At 46.3% G+C, this 25,402-nt stretch overlaps 1 protein-coding gene across 8 annotated transcripts in view; it reads right to left on the bottom strand.

Moving 5' to 3' along the window:
• The window catches only part of MAPT (microtubule associated protein tau), a 101,282-nt gene extending 76,553 nt beyond the window's left edge, over positions 1–24,729 (bottom strand). For 2 of the 8 annotated variants that reach the window (XM_073683109.1, XM_073683110.1), the window contains exon 1: positions 18,677–18,858. The gene's annotated coding sequence lies outside the window, so the exon portion shown is untranslated. Of the gene's footprint in view, positions 1–18,676; positions 18,859–24,589 lie in introns of those variants that run through there. The other 6 variants (XM_073683102.1, XM_073683108.1, XM_073683104.1 and 3 more) reach the window with 5 other exon arrangements.
• Positions 24,730–25,402: the final 673 nt, after the last annotated feature.

Genomic DNA, 25,402 nt, shown 5'->3' with positions numbered 1-25,402 from the left:
TGCCCTCCTTCATCAGGATGGCTTACCCCTGGCAGTGCTGTAAAAATCACTAATGATTTGTGGAACATGACTAAAACTTCAAGGTGATGACTTGTCCCTAAATTCCCCAGATCTCAGTCTGATCAAGAAGGATTTGGTCGAAAAAACATGTTCGATGCATAAAGGCGGCACTACACAACTTACAGGACTTCATAAGATTTGCTCATATCTTAGTGGCAGATACCACAGGATACCATCACAGATCCTGTGGGTTACATATCTCAACTGTTCTGGTGGCATGAGGGGCACCTACACAATATTAAGCAGGTGGATTAAATTTTATGGCTGATGACAGTATGACAGGAATATGACATCCAGATGTATTTTTATAGACACAGTTCTGTATCGCAGGCTAAGGGTTAAGTGAACGCCTTGTGAGGTTCGTGTGTCAGGATGTGTAAGTCATTCATGAAACATTAGTGAGAGTTTACTAATGGATCCTGATTTCCATAATGTGTTCTCTTTGAATGAACCGGATACATAAATCACACAAAGGGCTCTGCTATTATACATATTGGCACATGTGTTCAGTTAATGCAGAGAAGTATTAAATATATGACTAGGTTGACACCAGGGGAATAAATGGAGGCTTCTGACCAATATCTCAGGAAGCTCAGACTCAGGCCTCCATAATACAGAAGAGCTGGACCCATCACAGCTCTGCTAAATTAAACCGAGATTGTCGTAGGCCTCTACAGGGATTTAGGTCCTGTCCGGTAGCACAGTGGGGCTGTCATGCCTAGATACAGATACCTAAAATGTCGTCATACTAAATGACTTAAAAGGGTTGTCCTCTACTTTTTTTTTGTTTAAAAAAAATGGGCCAGCATGATCTAAAAGGAAAAAATTATGTATACTTATTTAGTTGTGGTGCCACCTAGGTCATCTGACGATTTCCAGGCTTCATTTTCTTTTTAGAACAGGGATGTGACTGCTGCTGCCGATCACTGGTGGCAGCAGGGACATACTGTTCACTGCTGCGGGCGTTTACATGTCTGCGACCTACCAAAAGAGGAAACTTGGAGACCCTAGCAGCATTAGGAAAGGAGCAGTGAAGGATGTTTAGATGAATACACATTGATTTTTAATTTTAGACTACGCTAGCCCTTTTTTTTTAGGGGAGGGGGGGCTGTACAACCCTCTTTAAAGGAAATCTGTCACCCACCAAACTATTTATATGTGCATGTGGCTCTTTCAAAGATAAGACTAGCAATACCTTACCATGGCTTTACATGGCCAGTCCGCTCCTCCATTACTGAAAAAACAGCATTTGAAATGATATGCAAACGAGGCTGAAGAGATATTTGTAGATCTGAAACCCCTTGCACTTCAGCTCTATTCCCCTCCTTATACTGCCTCTTTCTCCTTTACGGACTACTCCTTTGCCTGAAGTCACACAGCAAAGAGGCTGTCAGGCAAGCAGGATGAGACAGCGCTGGGTGGGGAATAGAGCTGGAGTGACAGAGGCTTCAGATCTACAAATAGTTCTTCACCCTTATTTGCATACTAATTCAATTGCTGATTTATCAGTAATGGAGGAATGGGCAGTCCATGTATAGACAGAGGCATATCTGCCGTTCCCTGGACTGAGAGTTGTCAGTTCTCTAAGCCAGCTGTCAAGCTGACAGCCGACTCTTTCAGACGCGAGTACAATTGAAGGTCTGACCATCAGGTCAGAGCAATGTCAGCAGCATTTTCACGCTGCTGACGTCACACACCGGCGCTGCAGAGGTGCCCATTGGTGGTAAGTGCTCTGTGCTCCACAGCTAAAGACACCAAAGATATATTGTAATGGAGGGGAGATTTATTGTATGGCTGGGGGAAGATTTATTATGGGGGGAGATTTATTGTATGGCTGGAGGAGATGTATTGTATGGCTGTGGAAGATTTATTGTGAGGGGAGATTTTTTGTATGTGTAAGGGGAGATTTAGTGTATGGCTTGGGGGAGAGATTTACTGTATGGATGGGGGTGATTTATTGTATGGCTGGGGGAAGGTTTAGTGTGGGGGAAAATTTATTGTATGGCTGAGGGAGATTTAGTATGGGGCAGATTTATTGTATGGCTAGGGGAGATTTATTGTATGGCTAGGGGAGATTTATTGTATGGCTAGGGCAGGTTTATTGTATGGCTAGGGCAGATTTATTGTGGGGGGAGATTTATTGTATGGCTGGGGAGATTTATTGTATGGCTGAGGGAAGATTTAGTGTGGGGGCAGATGTACTGTATGGCTGGGGGAAGATTTATTGTGGGGGGAGATTTATTGTATGGATGGGGGAGTTTTATTGTGAGGGGAGATTTATTGTATGTGTGGGAGGAGATTTATTGTATGGCTGGGCGAGATTTAGTGTGGGGCAAATTTATTGTATGGCTGGGGGAGATTTATTGCATGGCTAGGGGAGATTTATTGTGAGGGGAGATTTATTGTATGGCAAGGGGAAGATTTAATGTGGGGGCAGATTTATTGTATGGCTGGGGGAGATTTATTGTATGGCTAGGGGAGATTTATTGTATGGCTAGGGGAAGATTTAGTGTGGGGGCAGATTTATTGAATGGCTGGGGAGATTTATTGTATGGCTGAGGGGAGATTTAGTGTGGGGGCAGATGTATTGTATGGCTGCGGGAAGATTTATTGTGGGGGGAGATTTATTGTATGGATGGGGGAGTTTTATTGTGGGGTGAGATTTATTGTATGTGTGGAAGGAGATTTATTGTATGGTTGGGGGAGATTTAGTGTGGGGAGATTTATTGTATGTGTGGGGGAGATTTAGTGTGTGGCTGGGAGGAGATTTTGTTTGGGGAGATTTTGTGTGGGGAGAGGAGTGGGAGAGTTTTTGTGGGGGGGGTGGGTGCAGATACAGTATGGTGAATGGGGGATTGGTGCGGACACAGAGGAGGATGGGTGCGTACGCAATATGAGGAGCGAAGGAGGGGAATGTATACGGACACAGTATGGGGAGTAAGGGTGATGTGATGTGTGCAGACACTGTATGGGGAATTGAAGGGGTAAATATATGAGGATACAGTATGGTTAGCAGGGGGGATGTGAGAGAAGGTAGTATGAGGAGGGAGGGGTAAACGTGTAAGAGACTATTGAGGGGGATAGTGTGAGGAGACAGTATGGGGGGAGAAAAGTATGAGTGGGCACAGAATACAAACTGAGTAGTGTTGGGGGGTAGCATGGGATGACAGTGTAAGGTCACAGCCGGGAGGTGTCAGTATGCCAAGGAGGGGGAGTGTGATGAGGGATCACAGTATAGAAACTGGGCCTCATAGGGGGTACAGAGTGTGAGAGGACAGAGTGAAGAGGGGGCCCAGTATGGAAAGGAGAGGGCAGTGTGGAGAGCATGTACCATAAGAAGGACAGTTTAGGGGGTCATATTTTGTGCAGAGAATATAGTGAGGGGCAATTATTTATTCAGGGGCTCAGCGTAGGGCAGATATTTTTATTTAGGAGCATTATTATGACACTGCTATCTTTAAGGGCATCATCTGGGGAAGTCTGCAGAGACGAGTTGTGGATGGGAAAAGTCATCATGGTGTTTGTACAAGAGGAAGAAGAAAATAAATAGAACGACTCCAGAGACGTTAGCTATCAGATACTATTCTATGTGACTGCAGACTTCTGAATGCTCATAGTGCACACTGTCAGGATTCTCTCGTGCTGGCGATTTACATACATGTGGTCACATGCCGACTAGACACGTGTGGCCTCACTCAATGAAAATGAATTCAGCAAAGCCGGTCACGTCTAGTCGGAATGTGGCCAGAAGTATACAAATCACATACTTGTGCAAGGGAGAATCCTTAAAGTATGCAATGCATGCACTGTGAGAATTCAGAAGCCTGCAGTCACCTAGAGTGACTGCAGATTTTCATCTCAACCCTGGACAAGCCCTTTAATTATAAAATGAAGCCCTGTAGCCAATCCTAACAGCGTGTAATAAACTCACTGTCAGGATTCAGCTCTTATTGCAGGTTCCAGCAGTCATCATATGGCCACTTTACTCACATGCAATTTTCGTAATTACAGTCACTTGACAACAAGCTTCTCTTCCTGCTTCTCTGTTTTTGACTGAACTTTGATAGAATTAGTAAGAGCAGCTAGTCGGCATGTGACTAAGTATGGAAATCACATAAGTGTTTGGTGGGGGGGACGCCAAACTGTGTATAGGTACTGTTGAACATGTCTTTAAAAGGGCTACAGGCACATATAAATAATTTGGGGTGTGAAATCCTGCTGACAGATTCCCTTTAGGTAGGATTTTAGTGCTCTAATCCATGTTTCACTGCAGCTGTAATCTCTGAATAACTGTAGAGACCACAATCATCATATCCGACCTGATAAAAATGTCCCTTTTTCCTGAAGTAATAGGTGCCTAATACGTGACCCCAATATGCAGTTTTAACAAATGCTTGTAATTCTAACTACTGTATTAATACAAATATAATGTACTGTGAAAATTCCATGTAAAAAATGGAACAGCGATCCTGGCAACCACACACTGCAGCCCATTTCATTGGAGGCAAATAACCTACATTTATATTTCTGGTCTGGCCAGACAGACTCCATGTCATTTCTGACCGGGTCAGCAGAATGTGCTATATTCGGCAGCTTCTAGTGTGCGGGTCTGCAGGGTATGAATAACTCAACTATATATATTCATGAGATTCAAGACCCATATACATGGATGTATTAATGGTCTGTGTTGAACTGATACTCTAATATACATCCATACAATTCTATGGACCCAAACTAGACCTCCTGTACCTATGTACCAACTGTATGTAGTGTAACCCTCTGTACTTATTGTGCTCCAAATGGGCCTAATTTACCCCCTATATCTACTGTCCTCGTGTAGCTACTGTACCCCAATGTGTATACCCCTGTACCTATTGTACCTCTCTTTACCCCAATGTACCCACCCGTAACCCAATATACTTACTGTACGCCTGTACCTACTATGCCCCAATGTACATGTTTTACTATCTATGGAAGCTCCTACATATGTCCAGACCTGATTATCAAGTCTGTTCTTGAGATATGGGCCCCTCTTCCTTGTATGTAAATCTAGTATTTTTTAAGCCAAGGAGGAGTGGTCCTCAACTCTTCTCAGTGGGTGTCTTCATGAGCACCACACCCAATTGCTTAACAGCAATTACATATCAATGGTATGTGACACGTCCTCTTTAAGACCCTTTTTCCAAATCTCTCTTGCTTCTCTTTCAATCCTCCAGGTTTGAAGCTTTCATGTAAAATCCTCCTGTCTTCGAGTGTCTTTACATTAATATTTAATATCCTAGGACAGGCCTCGGAGGAATCTGATCACTTCCCGGAGGTGTGCAAACACTCACAGCCTCCAGCTAATAGCACAATTTTTCGTGTAATTTGCCAGGGCCGATAAAGCTGCTGATGAAGCATTACACTATATACAGCATTCCCCTGCGTATAGGAAAACACTACAGTATGGTCTTGTTCACGCAAAGGCCATCAATTGGGCAAAAGAGAAGCCCTAACCAAGCAAAAACCTGCAGAAAAAGAGGTTCCTGTTGAGAAACAACGCCACTCTTGCCAGTGGTTTATGTATGGTATTGCAGCTCAGCCATATTTACTTAAAAAAAAAAGCTGTCCCATATGGGATATATATCAGCGGAGGAATCTATCTCAACAACAGGGCCCCAGCACACACTTTTAGGAATGGAAAGGCGAATGCACACATCTCTCTATATCTATGGAAGCTTAGGAAAAATGTGGGACAACCCAAGACGTCAATCTACAGTAGAGGTAGTAGGTGTCTGATTCTTGATGGTCCCCACCAATCACTAAAAAAAGGGGTCATGTATCAGCACCTCTGCTTCTATCCTTTTCTATGCACTTGACGGAGATAGAAGAGTACATAGACAGTGAATGGAGCTTCGATTCCATTCAGATGGGGGGCAAGGTACCCCCGCTCTATATGATCGGTGTGGGACTCCTGTGGATAGGGGATAAGTTGTGATAACCCCTTTAATGGGAATGAGCTGCAATTCTAGAACCAACCAATGGCCTAGAGTGGCGCTGTTGGTAGAAAAAAAAACGCCTTACAAGGCCTCATTAAGACCAAATTTCTTTTTTTAAAATATGAGGGGAAAAAAAGTTCTTTCTTTAATCAGTGTGCGGGATCCGAGTTTTGCACTTTTTTTTTAAGGGACCCATGAATTTTGATTTGATTAAAAATGGACTCTGGTTCTTTTTTTGTGGGTTTTTTTGTGAACAGTTTGTATAAAAAAACATGAACATTTGAACAGCCCCATAGACTATAAATGCGTACATGCTCCATCCATGGAAACCACAGATAGAATATGTACATGAAAGACGGACGTCTGAATGAGGTCTAAGAAACACCTTAAGGAACGTCCCTACAATTGCAGATTAAAAACTGGATATGTTTCATACATACCCTTTACTATATAAAGGCCCTACCACTGTAAAGATGCCAACATAACAGTGCCCACCCATAGGCGGATTATAATGAGGGCAATCCGGGCTGCCTCCAGGGGGCCCGGGCCTCCATGGCCAGATTGCCCTCATTATATGTGTGGCGCCGTGGCACATACTGGCAGACAGTGGCGTGGGGGCCCCCAGACCGCTCCCCCAGCAGCGGCGCACGGACGCTGCTTCTTCTCCGGCCGGGCCAGCACTGCAGCAGTTAACTTCCCTGTGCTGGCCCGGCCGCGTCACTGCTAGGAGACACGGCCCTGTGCGTGGCCGTGTCTCCTAGCTGTGACGTCACGCAGTGCGCGCCCGGCCTGCAGTGCTGCACCGGAGAGGAGCAGGACTGGAGCCGAGCCGGGGGATGGTGAGTCTGTGTGTGAGTGAGTGTGTATGTGAGAGAGTGTGTATGTGTGAGAGTGAGTGTGTGTATGTGTGATTGAGTAAGTGTGTGTGTGTGCAGGCAGATATCATTGTGTGATGTCTGTTTATATGTATTTTTGTGTTTCAAATGTGTTTATGCGTGTATGTATATGTCTCTATATGTTTGTGTGTGCGTAACTGCGTGCGGCCTCCCGCTGTCTCTGGGGGGGCGCCGTGCGGCCTCCCGCTGTGTATAGATGGCGCTGTGCGGTCTCCTGCTGTGTATAGATGGCTACATGCGGCCTCCCGCTGTGTATAGATGGCGCCGTGTGGCCTCCCGCTGTGTATAGATGGCGCCGTGTGGCCTCCCGCTGTGTATAGATGGCGCCGTGTGGCCTCCCACTGTGTATAGATGGCGCCGTGCGGCCTCCCGCTGTGTATAGATGGCTACGTGCGGCCTCCCGCTGTGTATAGATGGCTACGTGCGGCCTCCCGCTGTGTATAGATGGCAACGTGTGGCCTCCCGCTGTGTATAGATAGCTACATGCGGCTTCCTGTTGTGTATAGATGGCTACGTGCGGCCTCCCGCTGTGTATAGATGGCTACGTGCGGCTTCCCGCTGTGTGTAGATGGCGCCGTGCGGCCTCCCGCCGTGTTTAGATGGCTACGTGTGCTCAATATTGAGTCATACAATTAATGTAAGGCTATGTGCCCACGATGCAGAAATGCTCCGGATTTTTTTTTGAGCGTTTCTGCATCTCCCTGGCAGAAAAAACGCATGCGGATTTTACATGCGTTTTTCCTGCCAGGGACATGCGGATGTGAAGCGTTCTTCACATGCATTTCCGCATGCGGGTTGACAAGCGCTTTCCAAGAGATTTTAGCATCACTTGGAAAGTGCTTGACAACTTGGCACACTATATAAATCCATGCAAAGGGCATGGATTTATATAGTGTGACCGTAAAAGAATGGTAAAAAATAAATATATACTTACCTTCTGATGGCCTGCCAACGTCAGCGGTCGCGTGACCCATCACATGACTAAATGACGTCATGGCAGGTCCTTTTCAGACCATCGTGAGCTGCCGGCAAGCCAGGACGCATCGGATAAAGACACCGGGGGCCATCAGAAGGTAAGTATAATATTTATTTTTTATTTTATTCTTTTTTTTACAGGTACTATGGTACCCGGGTCCGGAGGAGAGTCTCCTCTTCTCCAAACCCGGGTACCATCTGCACATTGAAACGCATGGAATCCGCATGTACAGATCCAGTGATGCGGATTACATGCGTTCCAATGCAAGTCAATGGCGGCGAAAATGCAGCGCTTCCGCAAAATAATTGGTAATGCTGCGGATTTTTCCGCAATGATAATCCGCAGCGAAATTTCCGCAGCATGTACACAGCACATGTGGATTATCATTGGGGAACATGGCAGACCTTCTACCAAGCGTTTTTAAGCGTTTCTGCAGCGGAATTGCTTAAAAAACGCATAGTGGGCACACAGCCTAAAAAAAATTATTATAATTAATATTGTGCCAAATTTCACGTGAACTATCACATGATCTATCACAGGGGATCATGTGACATGTGATACATCAGGTGTGTGTGTGGGGGGGGCCGCGCCTTCTAAACTGCTCGGGGCCCTTGCTACTCTTAATCCACCCTTGTGCCCACCACATTGCCCCCATTAATACGGCCAGTAAAGACCTGCTTCTAATGAAAGTCCTATTCATTCTGAGCGGCTTGGCAGAAAACTGTGCCAAGATCGAAAATCGAAAAGAAAACTTGAGTTACAGCCGACATCAGCACTGCGGGGCACTTCTAAATACATCTGACATTCAAGGTGACTGAATGTACATTAATAACCTTATAATTGAACAACTAAGGAGCAGATCAAAAAAACAAGGCACTTAGGGCCTGTTCACACATAAAGCTATTGCTATTACTCCGGATGGGAAAAAACGCAGCAAAAAAAATGTAAAATTGTATTTTTTTTTTTACATTGCGTAAACTAATCTGTGATGTTTTTGTTCTTTTTTTTGGAGCGTTTTTAGGGTATGGCGGTGTTTTTTCGGAAGCATCTTTGGACATTTTCTTTATTTTTTTTTATTTTTCAACTGTATGTATAAAGTAGTGAGCAAATTACCAAACGGAAGAAAGAACCGGCTACGGTATTTCTTTTAGTAGCTTCATCGCTTTCGAAGTCTGAAACGGTTAAAAGAAGCTCAAGGGGACGAAACATGTGCACAGCCAGTCGTTTTGACATTGCAACCACGTACGTGCAACATGGATGTCTGAATGAGGCCTTAGTAATGGTATGCGCACATGGATTTTTACATACAGCATTCACCACACACGATCCACGTCAAAAATGCAAAAAATGCACCAACATGTGTTAAAAAAACGGTAAATTTAAAGCAAAATTATTGAGCAAAAATATTGAGATTTTCATCCTTTTCTTGAGTAAACTGATCTGGAATTCCTTTTTTTTTTTTTAATGTCCATCAGCATGTCAATACTTTGACTATGATTTTCCTATTTTTCACACAGAAATGTGTAGTAAAAAAAAGCACATTGTTTTCAAAACGCAGTCCACGTAAAGAAAAACGCACTAAAAGCGCCAAAAAAAATGCACAATGTAGGCTACGTTCCCACGATGAGCTTTTGAAGTTACAGATTTTCTGCACCTATTATTTCAATTAGATTACTTGCATTTTTTCACTGCATTTTTGTGTTTTGTGTCTGAGGCATAGGGGAACAGCATGGCTGGATAGAGCGCTATGGGAGCATCATTATGTCTCCCTACCACTCACATTAGTACGTGTATTTATCCTTGGCCTTTATACGCCTCTGTGCATGAGCCCTTACATTTACAGGCGAGGCTTTTATTTTAGGTGGCGATAATCTTGAATACATAGTTTTATCCTCTCGCTCCGATTATGACATAACCTCTATTATAGGCTCTTCTATCACACACTGGATAAAGCAGTAATCTTCAATGAGGAGAATAAAGCCGCAAAAACTATAAAGCACAAGCTGTGCAGCTAAGGTCAGAGCCGTCCATCAGTCAGCGACAGCATTTTTAGGGTTGTGATTAGTCTAATTATCATATAATAAAGCAATTAATCCTTCCACATAAATCGCCAACACGTGAATCCCACCAAGCTCTTTTTCCCCTCGCTGCGATCTCCCGGGTCTGTGAACGCCATTTATTTGCCATAGGATGCCATGCAGACACATGCACAATACTGGAGCTGTCCTGGCAGCCTTTGTGATCTAGTAAAACAAAACACGTAATAAATGCTAACCAATAAATAACAATCTGCAATTTGGCGAAATAGATAGAACTAGCTAAGAGATTTTCTGTCCATATTAGAGCATTTGACAGAACTAAGTGCTAAGAGTCTGATGGTCCATCATGCACTAATTGGACAGCCGAGCCTCAGGGAACTCCCTTACATCGGGCATAGGTGGGCTTATGTTCTTTGCACTTCTGATGCTTCTCTCTAATGGCGGCCTGGTGCTTTTGCTAACCATGCACCTTCGTAGCCCCAAGCATGGGGGGGATGATTAGTATAAATAAGGCTAGGTACACATTGGTGCACTTAGTCTACAGCATTAGGGCTCATGCAGACATCCATGGATCTCGGACTGGTCAAGGACTGAAATGCACGGATTGGCTGCGGGTCTCCCGACCAGAGTGTGACAGCTTCATATATACATGTGACACTCGGGTCGGGAGAGATGAAGGCAGTCCAAGATCCGACCAAGATCCACAGACATCTGCATAAGCCCTAAGTCAGGAGCTTTGACTCACGTACACTAGAGTGCCCATAGGTGACCATTCACCAGACGGAGGCCCATGTACAGTATATGGGCCTGCATACTGTTTGTTTCATTGTATAGAAAAGCACAGAAGACTGTGCTTTCCGACACAGAGGGACACTACAAAGAAACGTATACCAGGTGGTATTCGTGTTTTTACATTGGGTCTCTATGGTCAACGGGTGCCTGACTGTGCCCAATGTCGGGCACATACTTCCTGAGACTATGCGCCTGACAGTGGGCACAAATGCAGTCTGGATCTAGCCTAACAATGGATTATTTCAGTTAAATTCTATTTTCATTCTTTTTTACTATTAAAGGCAGGTTTCACAGATCCGTGGCCATGGGACTTCTGATTGGATCTCAGCAGCCTCATATAAGCCCATGGGTTGCGATCTGGTCAGGAGACCCGTAGCTGCATCAGACATCAAGGTCCACACTTGGACCATGAATGTTGGATGTATGAAAGTAGCCTAACAGAAGACTGAAAGGGTTTTATCATGAAAACATCATATTTTTAAATGGAAGCCGGTGAGGCAGTCGGATGATTGAAGAACCCAATCCTGACCAAACCTTACAGGGAAAGTGGTCATTAAAGGGATTGTCCGACACGTACATAAAAAAAAACGACAACTGCAGGAAAGCCTTTGAAATAATAAAAAAAAAGCCATGCTACTCACTCTGAGCCCAGATCGAGAGCGGGTGGTCCATCTGGTGCAAGCGCAGACCACCAAAGCGATTTACCTTGGAGCAACATGGGTCAGACGTGGTGAGTATCGCTCAGTTTGTTACTTTAAAAGCGTCCCTGCGTACAAGACGTTCACCCAGCACCGGCGGCAAATGCCTCATCTGCCACCCACCCCTACACGGGTACACCTCTGACTGTGGTTGACCCAGTGTTTTGCCATGTTGGACAACCTCGTTAATGCAATCCATACATTGGATGGGCAGTTAGATTGGATGAGCATCTAATGTCCATATGCATATATTAAGTAGTTGCAACCTGGCTATCCTTTATTGGTGTGTGGGGGGGGGGGGGGCAAAGATTCAGGTCGCTGCCCAAGACGTGTATGTAAATTACCTGGTAAGGGCAGAATAGCATACTACACCCTCCCCCCCCCCAGAAACCAGGCACATGCCCACCGTCCCCTCCTAGCTATGGCCCTTGGTTTCTCTCGCTCACTCCTTTTCATCCTCTTGCTCTGGAAACAAATGAATGCAGACCTGAATGGTTAAGCAGCAGATTATGGCAGCCTTTCTAATCCAGTGTGTGACCCCAGGGTACCTCGCTCTGAAAACTCAGCCAATATCCTACATGTCTGGAAAAGCAGTGGAACGTAATCGGCCTCCAGAGCTGAGCTTGGGTTTTCCACGTTACCTTTCACACTTAACATGTAGACCAGCCTGGCAATATCAGAAATGACATGCACCAAATGTCATAACGTCATTGCTGAAGTGTCCTGATCTGACTCTTTGACTCAATGAGATCATCCACAAAAATCCTGTCTAGAGATGACGGCTAAACCCGGGGACTGAGCTCGCCATGTAGGCGCTTAGCGCTCACCTGTATGTGCTCAGCACCTTGTCTGTCTGAAATGGGGCTGACAGACATCACCCAAGCTATGTTTCTCCTTGTGGAGAACTCTAAGCTAGCAATGCTTCCTGGGTTAAGGGTATGCAAATAAGCTGTCCTCCAAGAGCCTGATGAGAGACAAAGACCTCTAAGTGTCAGGACTTGGCTAAATGTCCAAAATCATGTGGCAAGAATTGTTAAAGGTTTGAACATTGACGTACAGGGTAGCTACCTCTAATGGGTGGCACTAGAAAGACAGCTTTTTTCCTCTTGGTAGAGAGATAATTTGCATTTCCTTTCTAATCAATAACACAGACTCCATTAGGTGCAGGAGAGGAGTATACACATTGATATACCCATGGACCATTTTAATAAGGCATTGCGACTCCATTCCTGCAGGTCAACAAGAAGCCACTCATGATCTCGCCAGGTAAGTAAAACGACCGAATCCTAACTTTGTGAAGGTTTATCAGACAAAAGATGACGGGAGCAAAAGAGCCTCCCAGAGGGAAATGTAGTATACATAATGGAAATGATGTATTCCTGAATGTAAAACTGAGCAACAGTAACAAAGTAATGCAAAACAGAAGGCTTGGTTCAGTGCCAGGCTGCAATTTGCCTGCAACATATTCAAGGGATAGACGGCATTAAGGAAAACAGGCATCCTGTCCTCATTTACCATGCTTTGGCCACATGCTACTCTTCAAATCAGTAGCACGGCTCTAAAAGGAGAAGATGGGTCCAAAAGCCCCTTTGCCATATAAGAGGTGAATGGCATATGATGGTTGATGGGGGGCTTGCACTAATTTTTGTTGTAGCTCATGGCGTCAAGCTAAGCCCCATAATGTACACAGCGTGGAAAGGACATCATAGCGGCAATCAAAACGTGACACCCTCTGCTGCCAAAAGAGCAGATAGTTGTTTGCTTCCTTACCCCCTTTCAATTCTTAGTTGGAGAAAAGGGTAGTATGGTCCTCTGGATGGTTCTTCTCCCTTGTTAGCCTCTTCTGCATAAGCAATCTATGCAGGGCCCCCAAATAGTTGCATGGGCATCCTCAATGGTACCTTGGCTATGCCTTAAAGGGGTGGTTCAATGAAGAGACGTTATCATTCATAACTTATAGATCAGCGGGCGTCCAAACGCTCAGACCACTACCTATAAGCAGAACAAGGCACTTTTATCCCTGTTAGAATAGAGCACAAGTGCGAATGTCATTCATTTTTTATGGGGCTGCCGGAAAATGCCAAGTGCTGTGCTCGGCAGCCCCATAGAGAATGAATGGAGCGGCCCTTGGGCATGTATACTGCCGCTCCATTCTAACGGAGATCAAAGTGCCTTGTTCTGACAATCTGTGGAGTCCCACAGGTCTATAAGTTATCACCTATTCTGCAATAACTTCTCTTCGTTAGACAACTCCCCCAAATGTTGGTGATTTCCAGCATCGTCCAACCTCAAAGTCTGCAAAGCTTGCACTTAAAATTAATGTCATGTTTTACACGCAATCAGGATATTGAGTGGCTGGGAAAATCAGCAAAGATATTTAGCCCAACCAAAGTCTTTGTTTAAAAGGTAAAGATACTGCTTCAATATTGTTGCTCATGGTACAAATCTCATTAAAGGATGAGATATTGATAGGCGGCACCAGAGTGTCAGCTTTTTTCCCCGCTGCAGGAGAGCTAATTTGCATACCCCTTTCCCAGGAAGCAAATCCTGTCCCATAGGGTCTCCATAAACCACATATCAAACTCAAGACCCTTGGGCCGAGTGCAGCCCACCACGTCCTTTTATGTGGCTCAGACTTTCTTTCCACTTTCGGCGGAGGATGCCGTCTGCACTAAGCAAAGGGGGTGCCATCTTGGATCCTGTGTTCTAGTGCACACCTCCATACTGCTCTGTTCAGCAAGTTACAGCTGTGTTTGCCCTACCCAGACACCATAGCCATGATCCAAGATACAAAGCTCGGTGCTAAAAAGGTGGAAAGGGATGGTTATTATCTAACCTGGCACTAAGAGGACATCTTGGCCTTTTACTGGCCAAGTGGCGGACCATAACATCTCTGGTGGAACAATTTATCAGCAACCTATAAAAAAGGTACCTGCATCATGGAAGGTCTGCTGGGCCACACTGTATAACTCCTGCCCGTTAACAGCATGGGCCTCCATTTTTATATGTCCTAAGCCATGCGGTGGTCTCCACAAGGAGTACCAACATCTCCCCTAGACTGTAGCTATAACTGATCATGTCCTGTGTATTATGCAGGGGCGGACATATCAATGGTGCAACCACAGGGGCCCAAGAGGTAAGGGGGCCCATTTCTACCTCCAAAGCAGGTGCAATTTTGCATTTTTAGGAGCTCTTGGGCTGCAAAGGGTCCATATATTGTTCTTGCACAGGGGCCCTTTTTTGTCTGTGTCTGCCAATGGTAATAAGCATGTATAACTTATTGGGGCTTGGAAACTTAGAGCAGTAATTGGCCTTCATCGCCATTTTATTATTCATCAGATTGTATTAGTGTCATGGTGCTCCTGTATAGGTCACACGTTGACGACCACAGAAAAAAAATAAAAGAAATAAAAGAATAAGACCCAGCAATGATTTGCAAATCCTTTCAAGCATCACAATAAGACGTGATGGTATCCTTCTCGACTCGAGACCTGCGGGTCCGCTGCCGTTATTGAAAGTGACAGAAGCACAAAGATCCGTCACCGATATATTTATATATTACATATTTTTCGAATTTTCTTTGCTTTATGTGTTAATGTCTGGCCAAAGAATTAAAAACTTAGCTACAATAAAAGAAAAGGTGGCGTCCTCCAGCACTTATGGACGAGAACTAGTGCTTTCATCTCCATGGTTACCAAGCCGAGTCCATACACAGTGAGGAATAAATGTGATCAATACTTCATTACTAACCTGCACCAACAATCACAAAGGCCACAATGGTGTATGGAGCTAACATTTAACCATTGCTATACCGAAGTGATGATCCTATGCAGGAAAAACGTTGTGATGTTGGCCCTAGCTATGGTTGCTATGGGCAATCTATCATACATGAGGCCCAGTATATCCACATCCTCGTGTAAATAAGAGGAATCTCATAAGTGGTTATTCTGCTCAGTCTTAGGTCTGGCTTACTAGTCTGACATTCACAGTCTGAATAAAGATGTCTGGGCCGGCTATGGGTCTCCAGACTCGATCTCAAAACCTTAAGGCCTGTTGAGAACTGTTCTGGTCAGGAGACCCATAGCCAGTCCGCACATTGTGGTCCTCAGGGCGGCCATACATCTCAGATAAATGATATCTATTTCATATCTACCCAGCTATCTCAAGTCTACCTATCCATCAATTATTGATTTATATTATATCCTATCTATCTCATATCTATACATCTTAGCCCTCTCATCTCTATTAATCTATTTATCTATCTTATATCTATCTCCATTACTCTATTTATCTATCTTATATCTATTTCATATCTATCTTAGCCATCCCGTGTCAATCTATTTATCTTATATATGTCTATTTCATATCTGTCTATCTTATATCTATCCATCTTAGCCATCTCATGTCTACTTATCTATCTAATACCATACTTATAAATCTAATACCGTATTAACTATCACCAAATCTATCCTATATGTGTCTATCCTAGCCATCACGTCTATCTATCACATATCTATCTATCTAATATCTATCTATCTATCACATATCTAGCTATCTCATACTTATCTATTTCATATCTATCCATCTTAGCCATCTCATGTCTATTTACCTATCCATCTATCTAATACCAGATTTATCAATCTAATACCATATTATATAATTATATATCCCATATCTATCTATCTATCACCAAATCTATCTTATATCTGTCTATATTAGCCATCTCATGTCTATTTATCTGTCCATCTGTCTGATACCATATTTATCAACCTAATACATATTATCTATCTCATATCACTCCATCTTAGCCATTTCATGTCTATCTGTCTGTCTGATACCATCTATCTAAAAACATAATATATATCTATTTAATATAAAATTATCTATCTACCTATGAGGCTTTTTTTCACACAGCTTTCCCATGAAGAACAATGGCAAAATCTCAACCAATGGGGCATTTTTTTGCACATCCATACCATTACCAAGCACATTGTGTAAATGGAAATGAAAGAAAAATAAATATTTTATATACTGGGTATAATATGTCTAATACTACACTGTCTTCTTGGCCCCCCTTGGACACCAGGGGCCTAAGGACCTTCACAGCCCCTATAAGACTACAGGCAGGGTACATCACTGATATCCATCACTCAATATAAAAATGATCATTATATCGTACAGAGAGGATACATAGATATATATGACATCAGCTAGAACCGACACATGTAAGACAAGCCGAGCGGCTGCAGGAAGCATGGGCAGAACAATAGACTGCTACAAATGGCACCATGCACAGGTACATTATGGGAAAACCACTACACATAATGTATAATCCAGCAATAATCTAATATATGACAGCAGGCCTTAATAATACAATGGAAATAGCTAATGAAATGCATCATTTGTTTGCGGTTTCGTGTCATCCCAATGTCAATTTTACAGATTTTCTCAATCTCAGCTACAAATTACCATATTGTATTTCATTGCTTCTCCCGCAGCAAATCTGATGCTTTGATAACACGGATATAAAACCTATTATTAAATGCTTCGCCCATTGTACTACACAAAGACAGGCAAAAAAAAAAGGATAAGCATTGCCAACGCCGGGGACAAGAGAGGAGACACAGACTGTCCCCTTGTGTATTCTCCTGAGGGGGGGAGGGAGGCACAAAACAGTAAATGGCTAGGGAGAGTAAACTACCAACAGATGTGGCGGAGGGGGCTCTGTGTACGGCTCTGTGTACCCAGCGTTTTTGGGGCTGGGAGAGAAACAAAAGCCGGGATTGATAGAGCCAGGGAGGGCGCAGCCAGGACTGGTGTGTGGAGAGAGGGATGGAGGAACATCTGCAAAGTGTGGAGGACTGCGCTACAAGGGGTGTGACCAAGCCAGATATAATGAGAGAATACCCTAAGAAAAACACGCCAAACCACCATTGTGTGTGTAATATGCCAGTAGTCATGATTCCGTAATGGGGGTGGGGAGTATATAGCAGCTCCTGGGCACAGCGTGCATGGAAATCCGTGAAGGAAAGAGCAAAACGTTCCCCAAATGTAGCAATGGCACAAGGTTGGCATGTAACAAATGCACAGCTCCATGTGAAATTCCTGTGTCCTACCTACTGCAGAGTGAGGGCATGCAATGCCAACGCCCCACAGGAGCCACGCTAGCTGCTGATGCCAGATCGGCACAGAATTGACCGAGAGCTGGCAGGACTACATTTATCAGGATCTGCCTGCATCTCAATGAAGGGATACATACAGGCATAATACAGGGTATAATACAGGCGTATTGTATGCTGGAGGCGTGCTACACGTGAAAATCATGTGTGTGAGATTATTTTTCTATTAAACCCCCTTGTCACTCCCATAGCAGCAAAATGTGCAGACAATGCACAGGGTATAGCAGTATATGCATGGAAGAAGCCCCCTCCAGTCTATAGGGTGCAATAGAGGGATGGATGTGCCACACCTCAGCCGGCATGTGCCAGCAGCTCCACACACTAGGTTACCTTTATCGCTGCCACTTATCTTGTTCCATGCCTCTATGGCAAGGAAGGGGTTAATGTATGAGTCAGAAAAATAGACTACCTTAAAATAATGCAGATGGGGGGGGGGGGGGGTGCTCCAAAGATCAGCCCTCTTTGTTCTGGTTTCCACCTGCCTGCCAAGTCATGGAATCCAAAATTCTACAAATAGATTAATATCGTATCCATAACTTATGAGGACAGATGATATAGAGATGCAAAATACATGGATAGAGATGATACAGGAGAATAGATAGATAGATGGATAGATAGAATAAATGGGATATGTAAAAGAAAAATAAATGGATACAAAAACAGAGGATCGCAAGTATAATATATATAGGGCAAATATACAAATAGTGTATATATATATATATATATATATATATATATATATATATATATATATATACACACACACACTGTGTCTCTATATATAATATAATAATAATCTACATATAATATGCTAAATATATATATGTTCTGAGATAGATAGCTAGATAGATAGATAGATATAGCAATAGCTATATACACATACAGATGAAGCATCATCCTCCCGATGGTTTCCATAGGTGACATAATGCACATGTACAGTCATGCACACATGTCCATAGTGATGCAGTGTAATGACAGCCGGCGCACACGGCGCTATACTACAGGACACTGTGCACATGGCCCGGTGTGCACAGTGCTGGGAGTGAGGTGCTCGGTACCTGCCGGTGATATCCTGGCGCTGCTGGCCGGGCTGCTGTCTCCTTGGTCCGCAGAGCTAGAGGAGCGGGGACGAGCGGCGGCGGGGGCGAGCACAGGAGCTGTCAGGAGAGCTGGGTCACGTGAGCAGAGGAGGGGGGAGAGACTGTCACTAGTGACCGGGAGAGAGGAGAGTGAAGAGGATGAGCCAGTGCAGGGATTACCGGACTGCTAGACATCTGCCAGGAGGAGAGAGAGGGGCTGTCACCATGTGCACACTGCTGCCAGGAGGACAGAGAGGGCTGTCACCATGTGCACACTGCTGCCAGGAGGACAGAGAGGGCTGTCACCATGTGCACACTGCTGCCAGGAGGAGAGAGAGGGGCTGTCACCATGAGCACACTGCTGCCAGGAGGAGAGAGAGGGGCTGTCACCATGTGCACACTGCTGCCAGGAGGAGGGAGAGGGGCTGTCACCATGTGCACACTGCTGCTAGGAGGAGGGAGAGGGGCTGTCATCATGTGCACACTGCTGCCAGGAGGAGGGAGAGGGGCTGTCATCATGTGCACACTGCTGTCAGGAGGAAGGAGAGGGGCTGTCACCATGTGCACACTACTGCCAGGAGGAGAGAGAGGGGCTGTCACCATATGCACACTACTGCCAGGAGGAAGGAGAGGAGCTGTCACCATGTGCACACTACTGCCAGGAGGAGAGAGAGGGGCTGTCATCATGTGCACACTGCTGTCAGGAGGAAGGAGAGGGGCTGTCACCATGTGCACACTACTGCCAGGAGGAAAGAGAGGGGCTGTCATCATGTGCACACTACTGCCAGGAGGAGAGAGAGGGGCTGTCATCATGTGCACACTACTGCCAGGAGGAGAGAGAGGGGCTGTCATCATGTGCACACTGCTGTCAGGAGGAAGGAGAGGGGCTGTCACCATGTGCACACTACTGCCAGGAGGAGAGAGAGGGGCTGTCATCATGTGCACACTACTGCCAGGAGGAGAGAGAGGGGCTGTCATCATGTGCACACTGCTGTCAGGAGGAAGGAGAGGGGCTGTCACCATGTGCACACTGCTGCCAGGAGGAGAGAGAGGGGCTGTCATCATGTGCACACTACTGCCAGGAAGAGGGAGAGGGGCTGTCACCATGTGCACACTACTGCCAGGAGGAGAGAGAGGGGCTGTCATCATGTGCACACTGCTGTCAGGAGGAAGGAGAGGGGCTGTCACCATGTGCACACTACTGCCAGGAGGAGAGAGAGGGGCTGTCATCATGTGCACACTACTGCCAGGAGGAGGAAGAGGGGCTGTCACCATGTGCACACTACTGCCAGGAGTAGAGAGAGGGGCTGTCATCATGTGCACACTGCTGTCAGGAGGAAGGAGAGGGGCTGTCACCATGTGCACACTACTGCCAGGAGGAGGGAGAGGGGCTGTCACCATGTGCACACTGCTGCCAGGAGGAGGGAGAGGGGCTGTCACCATGTGCACACTGTTGCCAGGAGGAGAGAGAGGGGCTGTCATCATGTGCACACTACTGCCAGGAGGAGAGAGCGGGGCTGTCACCATGTGCACACTACTGCCAGGAGGAAAGAGAGGGGCTGTCATGTGCACACTACTGCCAGGAGGAGAGAGAGGGGCTGTCACCATGTGCACACTACTGCCAGGAGAAAGGAGAGGGGCTGTCACCATGTGGTGCACACTGCTGCCAGGAGGAGGGAGAGGGGCTGTCACCATGTGCACACTACTGCCAGGAGGAAGGAGAGGGGCTGTCATCATGTGCACACTACTGCCAGGAGGAGAGAGAGGGGCTGTCACCATGTGCACACTACTGCCAGGAGAAAGGAGAGGGGCTGTCACCATGTGGTGCACACTACTGCCAGGAAGAGGGACAGGGGCTGTCACCATGTGCACACTGCTGCCAGGAGGAGAGACAGGGGCTGTCACCATGTGCACACTACTGCCAGGAGGAGGGAGAGGGGCTGTCACCATGTGCACACTGCTGCCAGGAGGAGGGAGAGGGTCTGTCACTATGTGCACACTGCTGCCAGGAGGAGAGAGAGGGGCTGTCACCATGTGCACACTGCTGCCAGGAGGAGGGAGAGGGTCTGTCACCATGTGCACACTGCTGCTAGGAGGAGGGAGAGGGGCTGTCACCATGTGCACACTACTGCCAGGAAGAGGGACAGGGGCTGTCACCATGTGGACACTGTTGCCAGGAGGAGGGAGAGGGGCTGTCACCATGTGCACACTACTGCCAGGAGGAGGGAGAGGGGCTGTCACCATGGGCACACTGCTGCCAGGAAGAGGGAGAGGGGCTGTCACCATGTGCACACTACTGCCAGGAGGAGGGAGAGGGGCTGTCACCATGTGGTGCACACTACTGCCAGGAAGAGGGAGAGGGGCTGTCACCATGTGCACACTGCTGCCAGGAGGAGGGAGAGGGGCTGTCACCATGTGCACACTACTGCCAGGAGGAAGGAGAGGGGCTGTCACCATGTGAACACTACTGCCAGGAGGAGGGAGAGGGGCTGTCACCATGTGCACACTGCTGCCAGGAGGAGGGAGAGGGGCTGTCACCATGTGCACACTACTGCCAGGAGGAAGGAGAGGGGCTGTCACCATGTGAACACTACTGCCAGGAAGAGGGAGAGGGGCTGTCACCATGTGCACACTGCTGCCAGGAGGAGGGAGAGGGGCTGTCACCATGTGCACACTACTGCCAGGAGGAAGGAGAGGGGCTGTCACCATGTGAACACTACTGCCAGGAGGAGGGAGAGGGTCTGTCACCATGTGCACACTGCTGCCAGGAGGAGGGAGAGGGGCTGTCACCATGTGCACACTACTGCCAGGAAGAGGGACAGGGGCTGTCACCATGTGCACACTGCTGCGAGGAGGAGGGAGAGGGGCTGTCACCATGTGCACACTGCTGCCAGGAGGAGGGAGAGGGGCTGTCACCATGTGGACACTGTTGCCAGGAGGAGGGAGAGGGGCTGTCACCATGTGCACACTACTGCCAGGAGGAGGGAGAGGGGCTGTCACCATGGGCACACTGCTGCCAGGAAGAGGGAGAGGGGCTGTCACCATGTGCACACTACTGCCAGGAGGAAGGAGAGGGTCTGTCACCATGTGCACACTGCTGCCAGGAGGAGAGAGCGGGGCTGTCACCATGTGCACACTACTGCCAGGAGGAGGGAGAGGGGCTGTCACCATGTGAACACTACTGCCAGGAGGAGGGAGAGGGGCTGTCACCATGTGGTGCACACTACTGCCAGGAAAAGGGAGAGGGGCTGTCACCATGTGCACACTGCTGCCAGGAGGAGGGAGAGGGGCTGTCACCATGTGCACACTACTGCCAGGAGGAAGGAGAGGGGCTGTCACCATGTGAACACTACTGCCAGGAGGAGGGAGAGGGGCTGTCACCATGTGCACACTGCTGCCAGGAGGAGGGAGAGGGGCTGTCACCATGTGCACACTACTGCCAGGAGGAAGGAGAGGGGCTGTCACCATGTGAACACTACTGCCAGGAAGAGGGAGAGGGGCTGTCACCATGTGCACACTGCTGCCAGGAGGAGGGAGAGGGGCTGTCACCATGTGCACACTACTGCCAGGAGGAAGGAGAGGGGCTGTCACCATGTGAACACTACTGCCAGGAGGAGGGAGAGGGGCAGTCACCATGTGCACACTGCTCCAGGCCTCTGCACCCTGAAAGTACAACTACCATCATAACAAGGCGAGCTAGGAGCCAGCAACTACAGAGGGAAAAGCAGACTGACATCCAGTGTTATCTATCTGTCCATCCATCCATTTATACATCTGTATCTATCAGTTATCCATCCATTCATTTATCTATTTTTCATATCTATCTATCCATCCATACATCCATCCATTTATAAATCTGTATCTATTATCCATCTATTTATCTATCTATTTTTCATATCTATCTATATCTGTATCTATCTTTCCGTTCGTCCATCCAGTGGTTCTCGAGTACTACAAGTCCCAGAATACCAAACAGCTAGGGCTACACAGAAATTTGTGGTTGTGCAACATAAGATCACAATGCTAAGTGACACTTATAATAGCAATTGTTGTGGTCTAGACTAGAGCCCCCGTAAACTAAACATGGAGAAAACTGGCTGATATAGAAATGTCTGACAGTATAATGTCCTGAGGGTCCGGCAGTGGCTGGCTCATAGAGATCATAGGAGCGCTCCAATGACTCTTAGTATGGGAGAGTCAGGAGACAGCTCTTTTCAGAACAATCAGCCAAACCAGAGTTCAGCCAGCAGCTATTGTAACTTGTGTATGGGGGTTTAGAGGGAATCTGTCACCAGGTTTTTGCTACCTAATCTGAGAGCAGCATATGTAGGGACAGAGACCCTAATTCCAACAATGTAACACCTACTGGTCTGTTTGCTGTAGTTTTGATAAACTGATTGTATTTCCAGCAGGATGTTATCACTAGAGGACTAGTAGTCTCATGCCATGTAGTCCGCCATATTCATGAGCTCAGTATATCCCTACCCCCACCACTGATTGGCAGCTTTCTGCCTATGCCCAAAGAAAGCTTCCAATCAGTGATAGAGACGAGGACACAGACACAGCGTTCAAAGAACTGCTAGATCTGCAGCAGATAAAACAGTGATATTATCAAAAGAACAGCAAGCAGCCCAGAAAGTGATACATAGCTGGAATCAGGGTCTCTCCCTACATCATGAAAATCTCAGAAGGGGTAGCAAAAACCTGGTGACAGATTCCCTTTAAGACTAGGACCACACAGCGACATGTGTCATACGACAGCCATATCGGGCAAGTCAAGAGACGAACACCTTGTGCACTTGTCTGTGACTTATCTTAACGCTGCATTTCACTGTAAAAAAAGAAAAACTGCAGCAGCTGCCATGTTACATCTTTGTTGCCTTTGTGCATTGCTTGTATTAAAGGGGTTTTCCTGTTTCAGAAAAATCCTGTCCCCCGGCTGCAGTTTGTATTAAAAAACTTGTTTTTTTGCAGAATAGAGCATGTCACTTCTTTCGGCGTTTTTCACAGATTGGAAGCAATGGGTGGTGAAAAACGCTGAAAAAACGCAGGTGTCAGTTTTTTCATTGTATTTTTGTTCCAATACCTGATGAAATTAGAAAGAGATTTTTTTCACTGAACATAATATACATGCATAAAGAGACAAAAGGACAGTGAAAAAAACGCAGCAAAAAAAAACAAGCAAAATCCTGAACAAACCTTCCCGGCAAGAGTTCAGGTTTTGCTGCATAAAAAAAACAACAATGTGTGAACATAGCCTTACACTTTGCATGTATACCAGTTTATGCTCCAGCCAATTTCTTTGTATTAAAAAAAAATAAAAAATTAATCTTTACTCACCCTCCCCAGGTCCATCACAGAGTCTTACCGGCTGGACCCGGGAATGTGAGTAAAGCACATTTTGTTGTTTTAAAAATCCTTGAGGGTCTCAGGTCACGCCGTGACCCCGGCCACATTCACTGTTAGTGATTGCACATATCTGCAGACTGTCAGGGCATGCTGGGAGTTGTAGTTCTACAATAGCTGGAGAAGCACAGGCTAGCAGACCACTGGAGTAAAGGACCACCCTGCAGTGTACTCTATGGGCATGGATCATGGCTCCACTTTATAGGAGAAGACAGAGAGAATCTGTAATGTAGGTCCATGATCTCTGGACTACAACCCCCAGCAATCCCAGCAAATCTATCCAGTGCGTTCCCACATAACTACCTAATGTAGTCAAACACTCCCCCAACTGTTAGAAAACTACAATTCCCAGCATGCCCTGACAACTCGCGGATGACAAGGCATGCTGGGAGTTGTAGTTTCCTAACAGCTGTGGCGTCACAGGCTGCAGAACACGGCCACAAAACTACCCCACATCTCCCCCAGCTCATGACAATGACAACTCACCGTCCTGTACCGCACACAGGCGGGGAGAAACCGTGACCGTCAGCTAAAAAAACAACCTTGTAATTGACAGCTCGTACTTTGCTTCGCTCCCGAGAATGCGCGATCCTGTGGTGGGCGTGGTTAAGTGAGAACGCTCATTTGACCACGCCCACTAGCGGCTTTGCGCCTCCCTGGTCCTGCTGCTGCTGCTACTGCTGCGCCTGCTGGTTACCATGGAGACAGGATCAGCAGCAGCCAGAGCCTCCATCCCTCCCCCTACATGCTGATCCTTTGTGTGAGGGATCTGTCTGAGGCGCCCACCCTGATGGGAGAGATTTTTTTTTTACTAGGGTGTGATCTTAAAGCATGAAACAGTAAAACATAATAATAAAAAAAGAAAATAAGTTATAAAGTCCTGCTTGCAATCAGGTGCTTGTAATTAGGTCAACCATTTTTTTAGACACTAACAATGCCTCTGAGATTTAGTCATATTAAACAGCTATATCACAGACGCTCCTGAATTACTTGCTTACTTGGTGCCAAAATGGAATCGTATTCTGAAAGGCAATGTTTTTTGGGGAAATTTTAATTTTCTCCTACTTTTCACATAATATTATGATATAAATAAAACCCTTGTCTGATAAAAAAAAAAAGTGCCACTATAGGCGAGACACGTCATAGGACATCCCAGACGAGACACGTCATAGGACATCCCAGACGAGACACGTCATAGGACATCCCAGACGAGACACGTCATAGGACATCCCAGACGAGACACGTCATAGGACATCCCAGACGAGACACGTCATAGGACATCCCAGACGAGACACGTCA

This window comes from Phyllobates terribilis, unplaced genomic scaffold, assembly GCF_046119375.1.
Source record: "Phyllobates terribilis strain yellow unplaced genomic scaffold, ASM4611937v1 Scaffold_5__5_contigs__length_657084704, whole genome shotgun sequence".
NCBI lineage: Eukaryota > Metazoa > Chordata > Amphibia > Anura > Dendrobatidae > Phyllobates > Phyllobates terribilis.
Note: the sequence above shows the minus strand (reverse complement) of the source record. Positions and strands in the feature narration are given on the sequence as shown.